Source organism: Anopheles funestus (assembly GCF_943734845.2).
Source record: "Anopheles funestus chromosome X unlocalized genomic scaffold, idAnoFuneDA-416_04 X_unloc_37, whole genome shotgun sequence".
NCBI lineage: Eukaryota > Metazoa > Arthropoda > Insecta > Diptera > Culicidae > Anopheles > Anopheles funestus.
The window spans coordinates 32,875-46,036 of record NW_026045162.1 but is presented as its reverse complement, the minus strand read 5'-3'; the positions used below and the strand labels follow the sequence as shown (position 1 = coordinate 46,036).

Genomic DNA, 13,162 nt, shown 5'->3' with positions numbered 1-13,162 from the left:
TGTTAATTCCAACCAACTTCGACCTAAATCATCAACTTCAACCGAAATCATCAACTTTGACCGAAATCTGTTGTTTCCAACCAACTTCGTTCTAAATCATCAACTTCAACTGAAATCATCAACTTTGACCGAAACCTGTTGTTTCCAACCAACTTCGACCTAAATTATCAACTTCAACCGAAATCATCAACTTTGACCGAAATCTGTTAATTAAAACCAATTTCGACCTAAATCATCAACTACAACCGAAATCATCAACTATGACCGAAATCTGTTGTTTCCAACCAACTTCGACCTAAATCATCAACTACAACCGAAATCATCAACTTTGACCGAAATCTGTTGTTTCCAACCAACTTCGACCTAAATCATCAACTACAACCGAAATCATCAACTTCAACCGAAATCATCAACTTTGACCGAAATCTGTTGTTTCCAACCAACTTCGTTCTAAATCATCAACTTCAACTGAAATCATCAACTTTGACCGAAACCTGTTGTTTCCAACCAACTTCTACTAAAATCATCAACTTCAACCGAAATCATCAACTTTGGCCGAAATCTGTTGTTTCCAACCAACTTCGACCTAAATCATCAACTTCAACCGAAATCATCAACTTTGACCGAAATCTGTTGTTTCCAACCAACCTCGACCGAAATCATCAACTTCAACCGAAATCATCAACTTTGACCGAAATCTGTAGTTTCCAACCAACTTCGACCTAAATCATCAACTACAACCGAAATCATCAACTTTGACCGAAATCTGTTGTTTCCAACCAACTTCGACCTAAATCATCAACTTCAACCGAAATCATCAACTTTGACCGAAATCTGTTGTTTCCAACCAACCTCGACCGAAATCATCAACTTCAACCGAAATCATCAACTTTGACCGAAATCTGTTGTTTCCAACCAACTTCGACCTAAATTATCAACTACAACCGAAATCATCAACTTTGACCGAAATCTGTTGTTTCCAACCAACTTCGACCTAAATCATCAACTACAACCGAAATCATCAACTTTGACCGAAATTTGTTGTTTCCAACCAACTTCGACCTAAATCATCAACTTCAACCGAAATCATCAACTTTGACCGAAATTTGTTGTTTCCAACCAACTTCGACCGAAATCATCAACTTCAACCGAAATCATCAACTTTGACCGAAATCTGTTGTTTCCAACCAACTTCGACCTAAATTATCAACTACAACCGAAATCATCAACTTTGACCGAAATTTGTTGTTTCCAACCAACTTCGACCTAAATCATCAACTTCAACCGAAATCATCAACTTTGACCGAAATTTGTTGTTTCCAACCAACTTCGTTCTAAATCATCAACTTCAACTGAAATCATAAACTTTGACCGAAACCTGTTGTTTCCAACCAACTTCTACTAAAATCATCAACTTCAACCGAAATCATCAACTTTGACCGAAATCTGTTGTTTCCAACCAACCTCGACCGAAATCATCAACTTCAACCGAAATCATCAACTTTGACCGAAATCTGTTGTTTCCAACCAACTTCGACCTAAATTATCAACTACAACCGAAATCATCAACTTTGACCGAAATCTGTTGTTTCCAACCAACTTCGACCTAAATCATCAACTACAACCGAAATCATCAACTTTGACCGAAATTTGTTGTTTCCAACCAACTTCGACCTAAATCATCAACTTCAACCGAAATCATCAACTTTGACCGAAATCTGTTGTTTCCAACCAACCTCGACCGAAATCATCAACTTCAACCGAAATCATCAACTTTGACCGAAATCTGTAGTTTCCAACCAACTTCGACCTAAATCATCAACTACAACCGAAATCATCAACTTTGACCGAAATCTGTTGTTTCCAACCAACTTCGACCTAAATCATCAACTTCAACCGAAATCATCAATTTTGACCGAAATTTGTTGTTTCCAACCAACTTCGTTCTAAATCATCAACTTCAACCGAAATCATCAACTTTGACCGAAATCTGTTGTTTCCAACCAACTTCGACCGAAATCATCAACTACAACCGAAATCATCAACTTTGACCGAAATCTTTTGTTTAGAACCAACTTCGACCGAAATCATCAACTACAACCGAAATCATCAACTTTGACCGAAATCTGTTGTTTCCAACCAACTTCTACTAAAATCATACGCTTCAACCTAAATCATCAACTTTGACCGAAACCTGTTGTTTCCAACCAACTCCTACTAAAATCATCAACTACAACCGAAATCATCAACTATGACCGAAATCTGTTGTTTCCAACCAACTTCGACCTAAATCATCAACTTCAACCGAAATCATCAACTTTGACCGAAATCTGCTGTTTCCAACCAACTTCGACCTAAATCATCAACTTCAACCGAAATCATCAATTTTGACCGAAATTTGTTGTTTCCAACCAACTTCGTTCTAAATCATCAACTTCAACCGAAATCATCAACTTTGACCGAAATCTGTTGTTTCCAACCAACTTCGACCGAAATCATCAACTACAACCGAAATCATCAACTTTGACCGAAATCTTTTGTTTAGAACCAACTTCGACCGAAATCATCAACTACAACCGAAATCATCAACTTTGACCGAAATCTGTTAATTAAAACCAATTTCGACCTAAATCATCAACTACAACCGAAATCATCAACTATGACCGAAATCTGTTGTTTCCAACCAACTTCGACCTAAATCATCAACTACAACCGAAATCATCAACTTTGACCGAAATCTGTTGTTTCCAACCAACTTCGACCTAAATCATCAACTACAACCGAAATCATCAACTTTGACCGAAATCTGTTGTTTCCAACCAACTTCTACTAAAATCATACGCTTCAACCTAAATCATCAACTTTGACCGAAACCTGTTGTTTCCAACCAACTCCTACTAAAATCATCAACTACAACCGAAATCATCATCTATGACCGAAATCTGTAGTTTCCAACCAACTTCGACCTAAATCATCAACTTCAACCGAAATCATCAACTTTGACCGAAATCTGCTGTTTCCAACCAACTTCGACCGAAATCATCAACTTTGACCGAAATCTGTAGTTTCCAACCAACTTCGACCGAAATCATCAACTTCAACCGAAATCATCAACTTTGACCGAAAGCTGTTAATTCCAACCAACTTCGACCTAAATCATCAACTTCAACCGAAATCATCAACTTTGACCGAAATCTGTTGTTTCCAACCAACTTCGTTCTAAATCATCAACTTCAACTGAAATCATCAACTTTGACCGAAACCTGTTGTTTCCAACCAACTTCGACCTAAATCATCAACATCAACCAAAATCATCAACTTTGACCGAAATCTGTTGTTTCAAACCAACTTCTACTAAAATCATCAACTTCAACCGAAATCATCAACTTTGACCGAAATCTGTTGTTTCCAACCAACTTCGTTCTAAATCATCAACTTCAACTGAAATCATCAACTTTGACCGAAACCTGTTGTTTCCAACCAACTTCGACCTAAATCATCAACTTCAACCGAAATCATCAACTTTGACCGAAATCTGTTAATTAAAACCAATTTCGACCTAAATCATCAACTACAACCGAAATCATCAACTATGACCGAAATCTGTTGTTTCCAACCAACTTCGACCTAAATCATCAACTACAACCGAAATCATCAACTTTGACCGAAATCTGTTGTTTCCAACCAACTTCGACCTAAATCATCAACTACAACCGAAATCATCAACTTCAACCGAAATCATCAACTTTGACCGAAATCTGTTGTTTCCAACCAACTTCGTTCTAAATCATCAACTTCAACTGAAATCATCAACTTTGACCGAAACCTGTTGTTTCCAACCAACTTCTACTAAAATCATCAACTTCAACCGAAATCATCAACTTTGGCCGAAATCTGTTGTTTCCAACCAACTTCTAGTAGAATCATCAACTTTAACCAAAATCTGTTGTTTCAAACCAACTTCTACCTAAATCATCAACTTCAACCGAAATCATCAACTTTGACCGAAATCTGTTGTTTCCAACCAACTTCGACCTAAATCATCAACTTCAACCGAAATCATCAACTTTGACCGAAATCTGTTGTTTCCAACCAACCTCGACCGAAATCATCAACTTCAACCGAAATCATCAACTTTGACCGAAATCTGTAGTTTCCAACCAACTTCGACCTAAATCATCAACTACAACCGAAATCATCAACTTTGACCGAAATCTGTTGTTTCCAACCAACTTCGACCTAAATCATCAACTTCAACCGAAATCATCAACTTTGACCGAAATCTGTTGTTTCCAACCAACCTCGACCGAAATCATCAACTTCAACCGAAATCATCAACTTTGACCGAAATCTGTTGTTTCCAACCAACTTCGTTCTAAATCATCAACTTCAACTGAAATCATCAACTTTGACCGAAACCTGTTGTTTCCAACCAACTTCGACCGAAATCATCAACTTCAACCGAAATCATCAACTTTGACCGAAATCTGTTAATTAAAACCAATTTCGACCTAAATCATCAACTACAACCGAAATCATCAACTATGACCGAAATCTGCTGTTTCCAACCAACTTCGTTCTAAATCATCAACTTCAACTGAAATCATCAACTTTGACCGAAACCTGTTGTTTCCAACCAACTTCGACCTAAATCATCAACTACAACCGAAATCATCAACTTCAACCGAAATCATCAATTTTGACCGAAATTTGTTGTTTCCAACCAACTTCGTTCTAAATCATCAACTTCAACTGAAATCATCAATTTTGACCGAAATTTGTTGTTTCCATCCAACTTCGTTCTAAATCATCAACTTCAACCGAAATCATCAACTTTGACCGAAACCTGTTGTTTCCAACCAACTTCGACCTAAATCATCAACTACAACCGAAATCATCAACTTTGACCGAAATCTGTTGTTTCCAACCAACTTCGACCTAAATCATCAACTTCAACCGAAATCATCAACTTTGACCGAAATTTGTTGTTTCCAACCAACTTCGACCGAAATCATCAATTTCAACCGAAATCATCAATTTTGACCGAAATTTGTTGTTTCCAACCAACTTCGTTCTAAATCATCAACTTCAACTGAAATCATAAACTTTGACCGAAACCTGTTGTTTCCAACCAACTTCTACTAAAATCATCAACTTCAACCGAAATCATCCACTTTCCGAAATCTGTTGTTTCCAACCAACTTCGACCTAAATCATCAACTTCAACCGAAATCATCAACTTTGACCGAAATCTGTTGTTTCCAACCAACCTCGACCGAAATCATCAACTTCAACCGAAATCATCAACTTTGACCGAAATCTGTAGTTTCCAACCAACTTCGACCTAAATCATCAACTACAACCGAAATCATCAACTTTGACCGAAATCTGTTGTTTCCAACCAACTTCTACTAAAATCATACGCTTCAACCTAAATCATCAACTTTGACCGAAACCTGTTGTTTCCAACCAACTCCTACTAAAATCATCAACTACAACCGAAATCATCAACTTTGACCGAAATCTGCTGTTTCCAACCAACTTCGACCTAAATCATCAACTTCAACCGAAATCATCAACTTTGACCGAAATCTATAGTTTCCAACCAACTTCGACCTAAATCATCAACTTCAACCGAAATCATCAACTTTGACCGAAATCTGCTGTTTCCAACCAACTTCGACCGAAATCATCAACTCCAACCGAAATCATCAACTTTGACCGAGATCTGTAGTTTCCAACCAACTTCGACCGAAATCATCAACTTCAACCGAAATCATCAACTTTGACCGAAAGCTGTTAATTCCAACCAACTTCGACCTAAATCATCAACTTCAACCGAAATCATCAACTTTGACCGAAATCTGTTGTTTCCAACCAACTTCGTTCTAAATCATCAACTTCAACTGAAATCATCAACTTTGACCGAAACCTGTTGTTTCCAACCAACTTCGACCTAAATCATCAACTTCAACCGAAATCATCAACTTTGACCGAAATCTGTTGTTTCCAACCAACTTCTACTAAAATCATCAACTTCAACCGAAATCATCAACTTTGAACGAAATCTGTTGTTTCCAACCAACTTCGACCTAAATCATCAACTTCAACCGAAATCATCAACTTTGACCGAAATCTGTTGTTTCCAACCAACTTCTACTAAAATCATCAACTTCAACCGAAATCATCAACTTTGACCGAAATCTGTTGTTTCCAACCAACTTCTACTAAAATCATCAACTTCAACCGAAATCATCAACTTTGAACGAAATCTGTTGTTTCCAACCAACTTCGACCTAAATCATCAACTTCAACCGAAATCATCAACTTTGACCGAAATCTGTTGTTTCCAACCAACTTCGACCTAAATCATCAACTTCAACCGAAATCATCAACTTTGACCGAAATCTGTTGTTTCCAACCAACTTCTACTAAAATCATCAACTTCAACCGAAATCATCAACTTTGACCGAAATCTGTTGTTTCCAACCAACTTCTACTAAAATCATCAACTTCAACCGAAATCATCAACTTTGACCGAAATCTGTTGTTTCCAACCAACTTCTACTAAAATCATCAACTTCAACCGAAATCATCAACTTTGACCGAAATCTGTTGTTTCCAACCAACTTCGACCTAAATCATCAACTTTGACCGAAATCTGTTGTTTCCAACCAACTTCGACAGAAAGCATCAACTTCAACCAAAATCATCAACTTTGACCGAAATCTGTTGTTTCCAACCAACTTCGACTTAAATTATCAACTTCAATCGAAATCATTAACTTTGACCGAAATCTGTTGTTTCCAACCAACTTTGACCTAAATCATCAACTTTGACCGAAATCTGTTGTTTCAAACCAACTTCGACCTAAATCATCAACTTCAACCGAAATCATCAACTTTGACCGAAATCTGTTGTTTCCAACCAACTTCGACCTAAATCATCAACTTCAACCGAAATCATCAACTTTGAACTTTGAACGAAATCTGTTGTTTCCAACCAACTTCAACCGAAATCATCAACTTTGACCGAAATCTGTTGTTTCCAACCAACTTCTACTAAAATCATCAATTTCAACCGAAATCATCATTTTTGACCGAAATCTGTTGTTTCCAACCAACTTCGACCTAAATCATCAACTTCAACCGAAATCATCAACTTTGACCGAAATCTGTTGTTTCCAACCAACTTCGACCTAAATCATCAACTTCAACCGAAATCATCAACTTTGACCGAAATCTGTTGTTTCCAACCAACTTCGACCTAAATCATCAACTTTGACCGAAATCTGTTGTTTCCAACCAACTTCGACCTAAATCATCAACTTCAACCGAAATCATCAACTTTGACCGAAATCTGTTGTTTCCAACCAACTTCTACTAAAATCATCAACTTCAACCGAAATCATCAACTTTGACCGAAATCTGTTGTTTCCAACCAACTTCGACCTTAGTCATCAACTTTGACCGAAATCTGTTGTTTCCAACCAACTTCGACCTAAATCATCAACTTCAACCGAAATCATCAACTTTGACCGAAATCTGTTGTTTCCAACCAACTTCTACTAAAATCATCAACTTCAACCGAAATCATCAACTTTGACCGAAATCTGTTGTTTCCAACCAACTTCGACCTAAATCATCAACTTCAACCGAAATCATCAACTTTGACCGAAATCTGTTGTTTCCAACCAACTTCGACCTAAATCATCAACTTCAACAGAAATCATCTGAAACAAGAACAGAACAACGGAAACAACGGGACAGACAACAGAAACTGAACCATCAATTACAAAAGAAATCATCAACTTTGACCGAAATCTGTTGTTTCCAACCAACTTCTACTAAAATCATCAACTTCAACCGAAATCATCAACTTTGACCGAAATCTGTTGTTTCCAACCAACTTCTACTAAAATCATCAACTTCAAGCGAAATCATCAACTTTGACCGAAATCTGTTGTTTCAAACCAACTTCGACCTAAATCATCAACTTCAACCGAAATCATCAACTTTGACCGAAATCTGTTGTTTCCAACCAACTTCGACCTAAATCATCAACTTCAACCGAAATCATCAACTTTGAACTTTGAACGAAATCTGTTGTTTCCAACCAACTTCAACCGAAATCATCAACTTTGACCGAAATCTGTTGTTTCCAACCAACTTCTACTAAAATCATCAATTTCAACCGAAATCATCATTTTTGACCGAAATCTGTTGTTTCCAACCAACTTCGACCTAAATCATCAACTTCAACCGAAATCATCAACTTTGACCGAAATCTGTTGTTTCCAACCAACTTCGACCTAAATCATCAACTTCAACCGAAATCATCAACTTTGACCGAAATCTGTTGTTTCCAACCAACTTCGACCTAAATCATCAACTTTGACCGAAATCTGTTGTTTCCAACCAACTTCGACCTAAATCATCAACTTCAACCGAAATCATCAACTTTGACCGAAATCTGTTGTTTCCAACCAACTTCTACTAAAATCATCAACTTCAACCGAAATCATCAACTTTGACCGAAATCTGTTGTTTCCAACCAACTTCGACCTAAATCATCAACTTTGACCGAAATCTGTTGTTTCCAACCAACTTCTACTAAAATCATCAATTTCAACCGAAATCATCATTTTTGACCGAAATCTGTTGTTTCCAACCAACTTCGACCTAAATCATCAACTTCAACCGAAATCATCAACTTTGACCGAAATCTGTTGTTTCCAACCAACTTCGACCTAAATCATCAACTTTGAACTTTGAACGAAATCTGTTGTTTCCAACCAACTTCAACCGAAATCATCAACTTTGACCGAAATCTGTTGTTTCCAACCAACTTCTACTAAAATCATCAATTTCAACCGAAATCATCATTTTTGACCGAAATCTGTTGTTTCCAACCAACTTCGACCTAAATCATCAACTTCAACCGAAATCATCAACTTTGACCGAAATCTGTTGTTTCCAACCAACTTCGACCTAAATCATCAACTACAACCGAAATCTGTTGTTTCCAACCAACTTCGACCTAAATCATCAACTTCAACCGAAATCATCAACTTTGACCGAAATCTGTTGTTTCCAACCAACTTCTACTAAAATCATCAACTTCAACCGAAATCATCAACTTTGACCGAAATCTGTTGTTTCCAACCAACTTCTACTAAAATCATCAACTTCAACCGAAATCATCAACTTTGACCGAAATCTGTTGTTTCCAACCAACTTCGACCTAAATCATCAACTTTGACCGAAATCTGTTGTTTCCAACCAACTTCTACTAAAATCATCAACTTCAACCGAAATCATCAACTTTGACCGAAATCTGTTGTTTCCAACCAACTTCTACTAAAATCATCAACTTCAACCGAAATCATCAACTTTGACCGAAATCTGTTGTTTCCAACCAACTTCTACTAAGATCATCAACTTCAAAACGAAATCATCAACTTTGACCGAAATCTGTTGTTTCCAACCAACTTCGACCTAAATCATCAACTTTGACCGAAATCTGTTGTTTCCAACCAACTTCGACAGAAAGCATCAACTTCAACCAAAATCATCAACTTTGACCGAAATCTGTTGTTTCCAACCAACTTCTACTAAAATCATCAACTTCAACCGAAATCATCAACTTTGACCGAAATCTGTTGTTTCCAACCAACTTCGACCTTAGTCATCAACTTTGACCGAAATCTGTTGTTTCCAACCAACTTCGACCTAAATCATCAACTTCAACCGAAATCATCAACTTTGACCGAAATCTGCTGTTTCCAACCAACTTCTACTAAAATCAACACCTTCAACCGAAATCATCAACTTTGACCGAAATCTGTTGTTTCCAACCCACTTCTACTAAAATCATCAATTTCAACCGAAATCATCATTTTTGACCGAAATCTGTTGTTTCCAACCAACTTCGACCTAAATCATCAACTTCAACCGAAATCATCAACTTTGACCGAAATCATCAACTTTGACCGAAATCTGTTGTTTCCAACCAACTTCTACTAAAATCATCAACTTCAACCGAAATCATCAACTTTGACCGAAATCTGTTGTTTCCAATCAACTTCGTCCAAAATCACCAACTTCAACCGAAATCATCAACTTTGACCGAAATCTGTTGTTTCCAACCAACTTCGACCTAAATCATCAACTACAACCGAAATCATCAACTTTGACCGAAATCTGTTGTTTCCAACCCACTTCTACTAAAATCATCAACTTCAACCGAGATCATCAACTTCAACCGAAATCTGTTGTTTCCAACCAACTTCTACTAAAATCATCAACTTCAACCGAAATCATCAACTTTGACCGAAATCTGTTGTTTCCAACCAACTTCTACTAAAATCATCAATTTCAACCGAAATCATCAACTTTGACCGAAATCTGTTGTTTCCAACCAACTTCTACTAAAATCATCAACTTCAAGCGAAATCATCAACTTTGACCGAAATCTGTTGTTTCCAACCAACTTCGACCTGAACAATCAACTACAACCGAAATCATCAACTTTGACCGAAATCTGTTGTTTCCAACCAACTTCTACTAAAATCATCAACTTCAACCGAAATCATCAACTTTGACCGAAATCTGTTGTTTCCAACCAACTTCTACTAAAATCATCAATTACAACCGAAATCATCAACTTCAACCGAAATCTGTTGTTTCCAACCAACTTCTACTAAAATCATCAACTTCAACCGAAATCATCAACTTTGACCGAAATCTGTTGTTTCCAACCAACTTCGTCCAAAATCACCAACTTCAACCGAAATCATCAACTTTGACCGAAATCTGTTGTTTCCAACCAACTTCGACCTAAATCATCAACTACAACCGAAATCATCAACTTTGACCGAAATCTGTTGTTTCCAACCAACTTCGACCTAAATCATCAACTTCAACCGAAATCATCAACTTTGACCGAAATCTGTTGTTTCCAACCAACTTCGACCTAAATCATCAACTTCAACCGAAATCATCAACTTTGACCGAAATCTGTTGTTTCCAACCAACTTCTACTAAAATCATCAATTTCAACCGAAATCATCATTTTTGACCGAAATCTGTTGTTTCCAACCAACTTCGACCTAAATCATCAACTTCAACCGAAATCATCAACTTTGACCGAAATCATCAACTTTGACCGAAATCTGTTGTTTCCAACCAACTTCTACTAAAATCATCAACTTCAACCGAAATCATCAACTTCAACCGAAATCTGTTGTTTCCAACCAACTTCTACTAAAATCATCAACTTCAACCGAAATCATCAACTTTGACCGAAATCTGTTGTTTCCAATTAACTTCGTCCAAAATCACCAACTTCAACCGAAATCATCAACTTTGACCGAAATCTGTTGTTTCCAACCAACTTCGACCTGAACCATCAACTACAACCGAAATCATCAACTTTGACCGAAATCTGTTGTTTCCAACCAACTTCTACTAAAATCATCAACTTCAACCGAAATCATCAACTTTGACCGAAATCTGTTGTTTCCAACCAACTTCTACTAAAATCATCAACTTCAACCGAAATCATCAACTTTGACCGAAATCTGTTGTTTCCAACCAACTTCTACTAAAATCATCAACTTCAACCGAAATCATCAACTTTGACCGAAATCTGTTGTTTCCAACCAACTTCGACCTGAACCATCAACTACAACCGAAATCATCAACTTTGACCGAAATCTGTTGTTTCCAACCAACTTCTACTAAAATCATCAACTTCAACCGAAATCATCAACTTTGACCGAAATCTGTTGTTTCCAACCAACTTCTACTAAAATCATCAACTTCAAACGAAATCATCAACTTTGACCGAAATCTGTTGTTTCCAACCAACTTCTACTAAAATCATCAACTTCAAGCGAAATCATCAACTTTGACCGAAATCTGTTGTTTCCAACCAACTTCGACCTGAACCATCAACTACAACCGAAATCATCAACTTTGACCGAAATCTGTTGTTTCCAACCAATTTCGACCTAAATCATCAACTTCAACCGAAATCATCAACTTTGACCGAAATCTGTTGTTTCCAACCAACTTCGACCTAAATCATCAACTTCAACCGAAATCATCAACTTTGACCGAAATCTGTTGTTTCCAACCAACTTCGACCTAAATCATCAACTTCAACCGAAATCATCAACTTTGACCGAAATCTGTTGTTTCCAACCAACTTCTACTAAAATCATCAACTTCAAGCGAAATCATCAACTTTGACCGAAATCTGTTGTTTCCAACCAACTTCGACCTGAACCATCAACTACAACCGAAATCATCAACTTTGACCGAAATCTGTTGTTTCCAACCAACTTCTACTAAAATCATCAACTTCAAGCGAAATCATCAACTTTGACCGAAATCTGTTGTTTCCAACCAACTTCGACCTGAACCATCAACTACAACCGAAATCATCAACTTTGACCGAAATCTGTTGTTTCCAACCAACTTCTACTAAAATCATCAACTTCAACCGAAATCATCAACTTTGACCGAAATCTGTTGTTTCCAACCAACTTCTACTAAAATCATCAACTTCAAACGAAATCATCAACTTTGACCGAAATCTGTTGTTTCCAACCAACTTCTACTAAAATCATCAACTTCAAGCGAAATCATCAACTTTGACCGAAATCTGTTGTTTCCAACCAACTTCGACCTGAACCATCAACTACAACCGAAATCATCAACTTTGACCGAAATCTGTTGTTTCCAACCAACTTCGACCTAAATCATCAACTTCAACCGAAATCATCAACTTTGACCGAAATCTGTTGTTTCCAACCAACTTCGACCTAAATCATCAACTTCGACCGAAATCATCAACTTTGACCGAAATCTGTTGTTTCCAACCAACTTCGACCTAAATCATCAACTTCAACCGAAATCATCAACTTTGACCGAAATCTGTTGTTTCCAACCAACTTCGACCTAAATCATCAACTTCAACCGAAATCATCAACTTTGACCGAAATCTGTTGTTTCCAACCAACTTCGACCTAAATCATCAACTTCAACAGAAATCATCTGAAACAAGAACAGAACAACGGAAACAACGGAACAGACAACAGAAACTGAACCATCAATTACAACCGAAATCATCAACTTTGACCGAAATCTGTTGTTTC

At 37.1% G+C, this 13,162-nt stretch overlaps 1 long non-coding RNA gene across 1 annotated transcript; it reads right to left on the bottom strand.

The window, feature by feature from the left end:
* Positions 1-228: 228 nt before the first annotated feature.
* LOC125773514 (uncharacterized) lies at positions 229-13,118 on the bottom strand. Its single transcript, XR_007420172.1, has 7 exons — positions 11,965-13,118; positions 6,019-6,636; positions 4,055-4,301; positions 2,695-2,849; positions 1,811-1,878; positions 1,471-1,606; positions 229-1,198 (listed from the first exon to the last, which is right to left on the bottom strand). It is a non-coding gene; the product is annotated as an uncharacterized LOC125773514 (long non-coding RNA).
* Between the last annotated feature and the right edge of the window lie 44 nt (positions 13,119-13,162).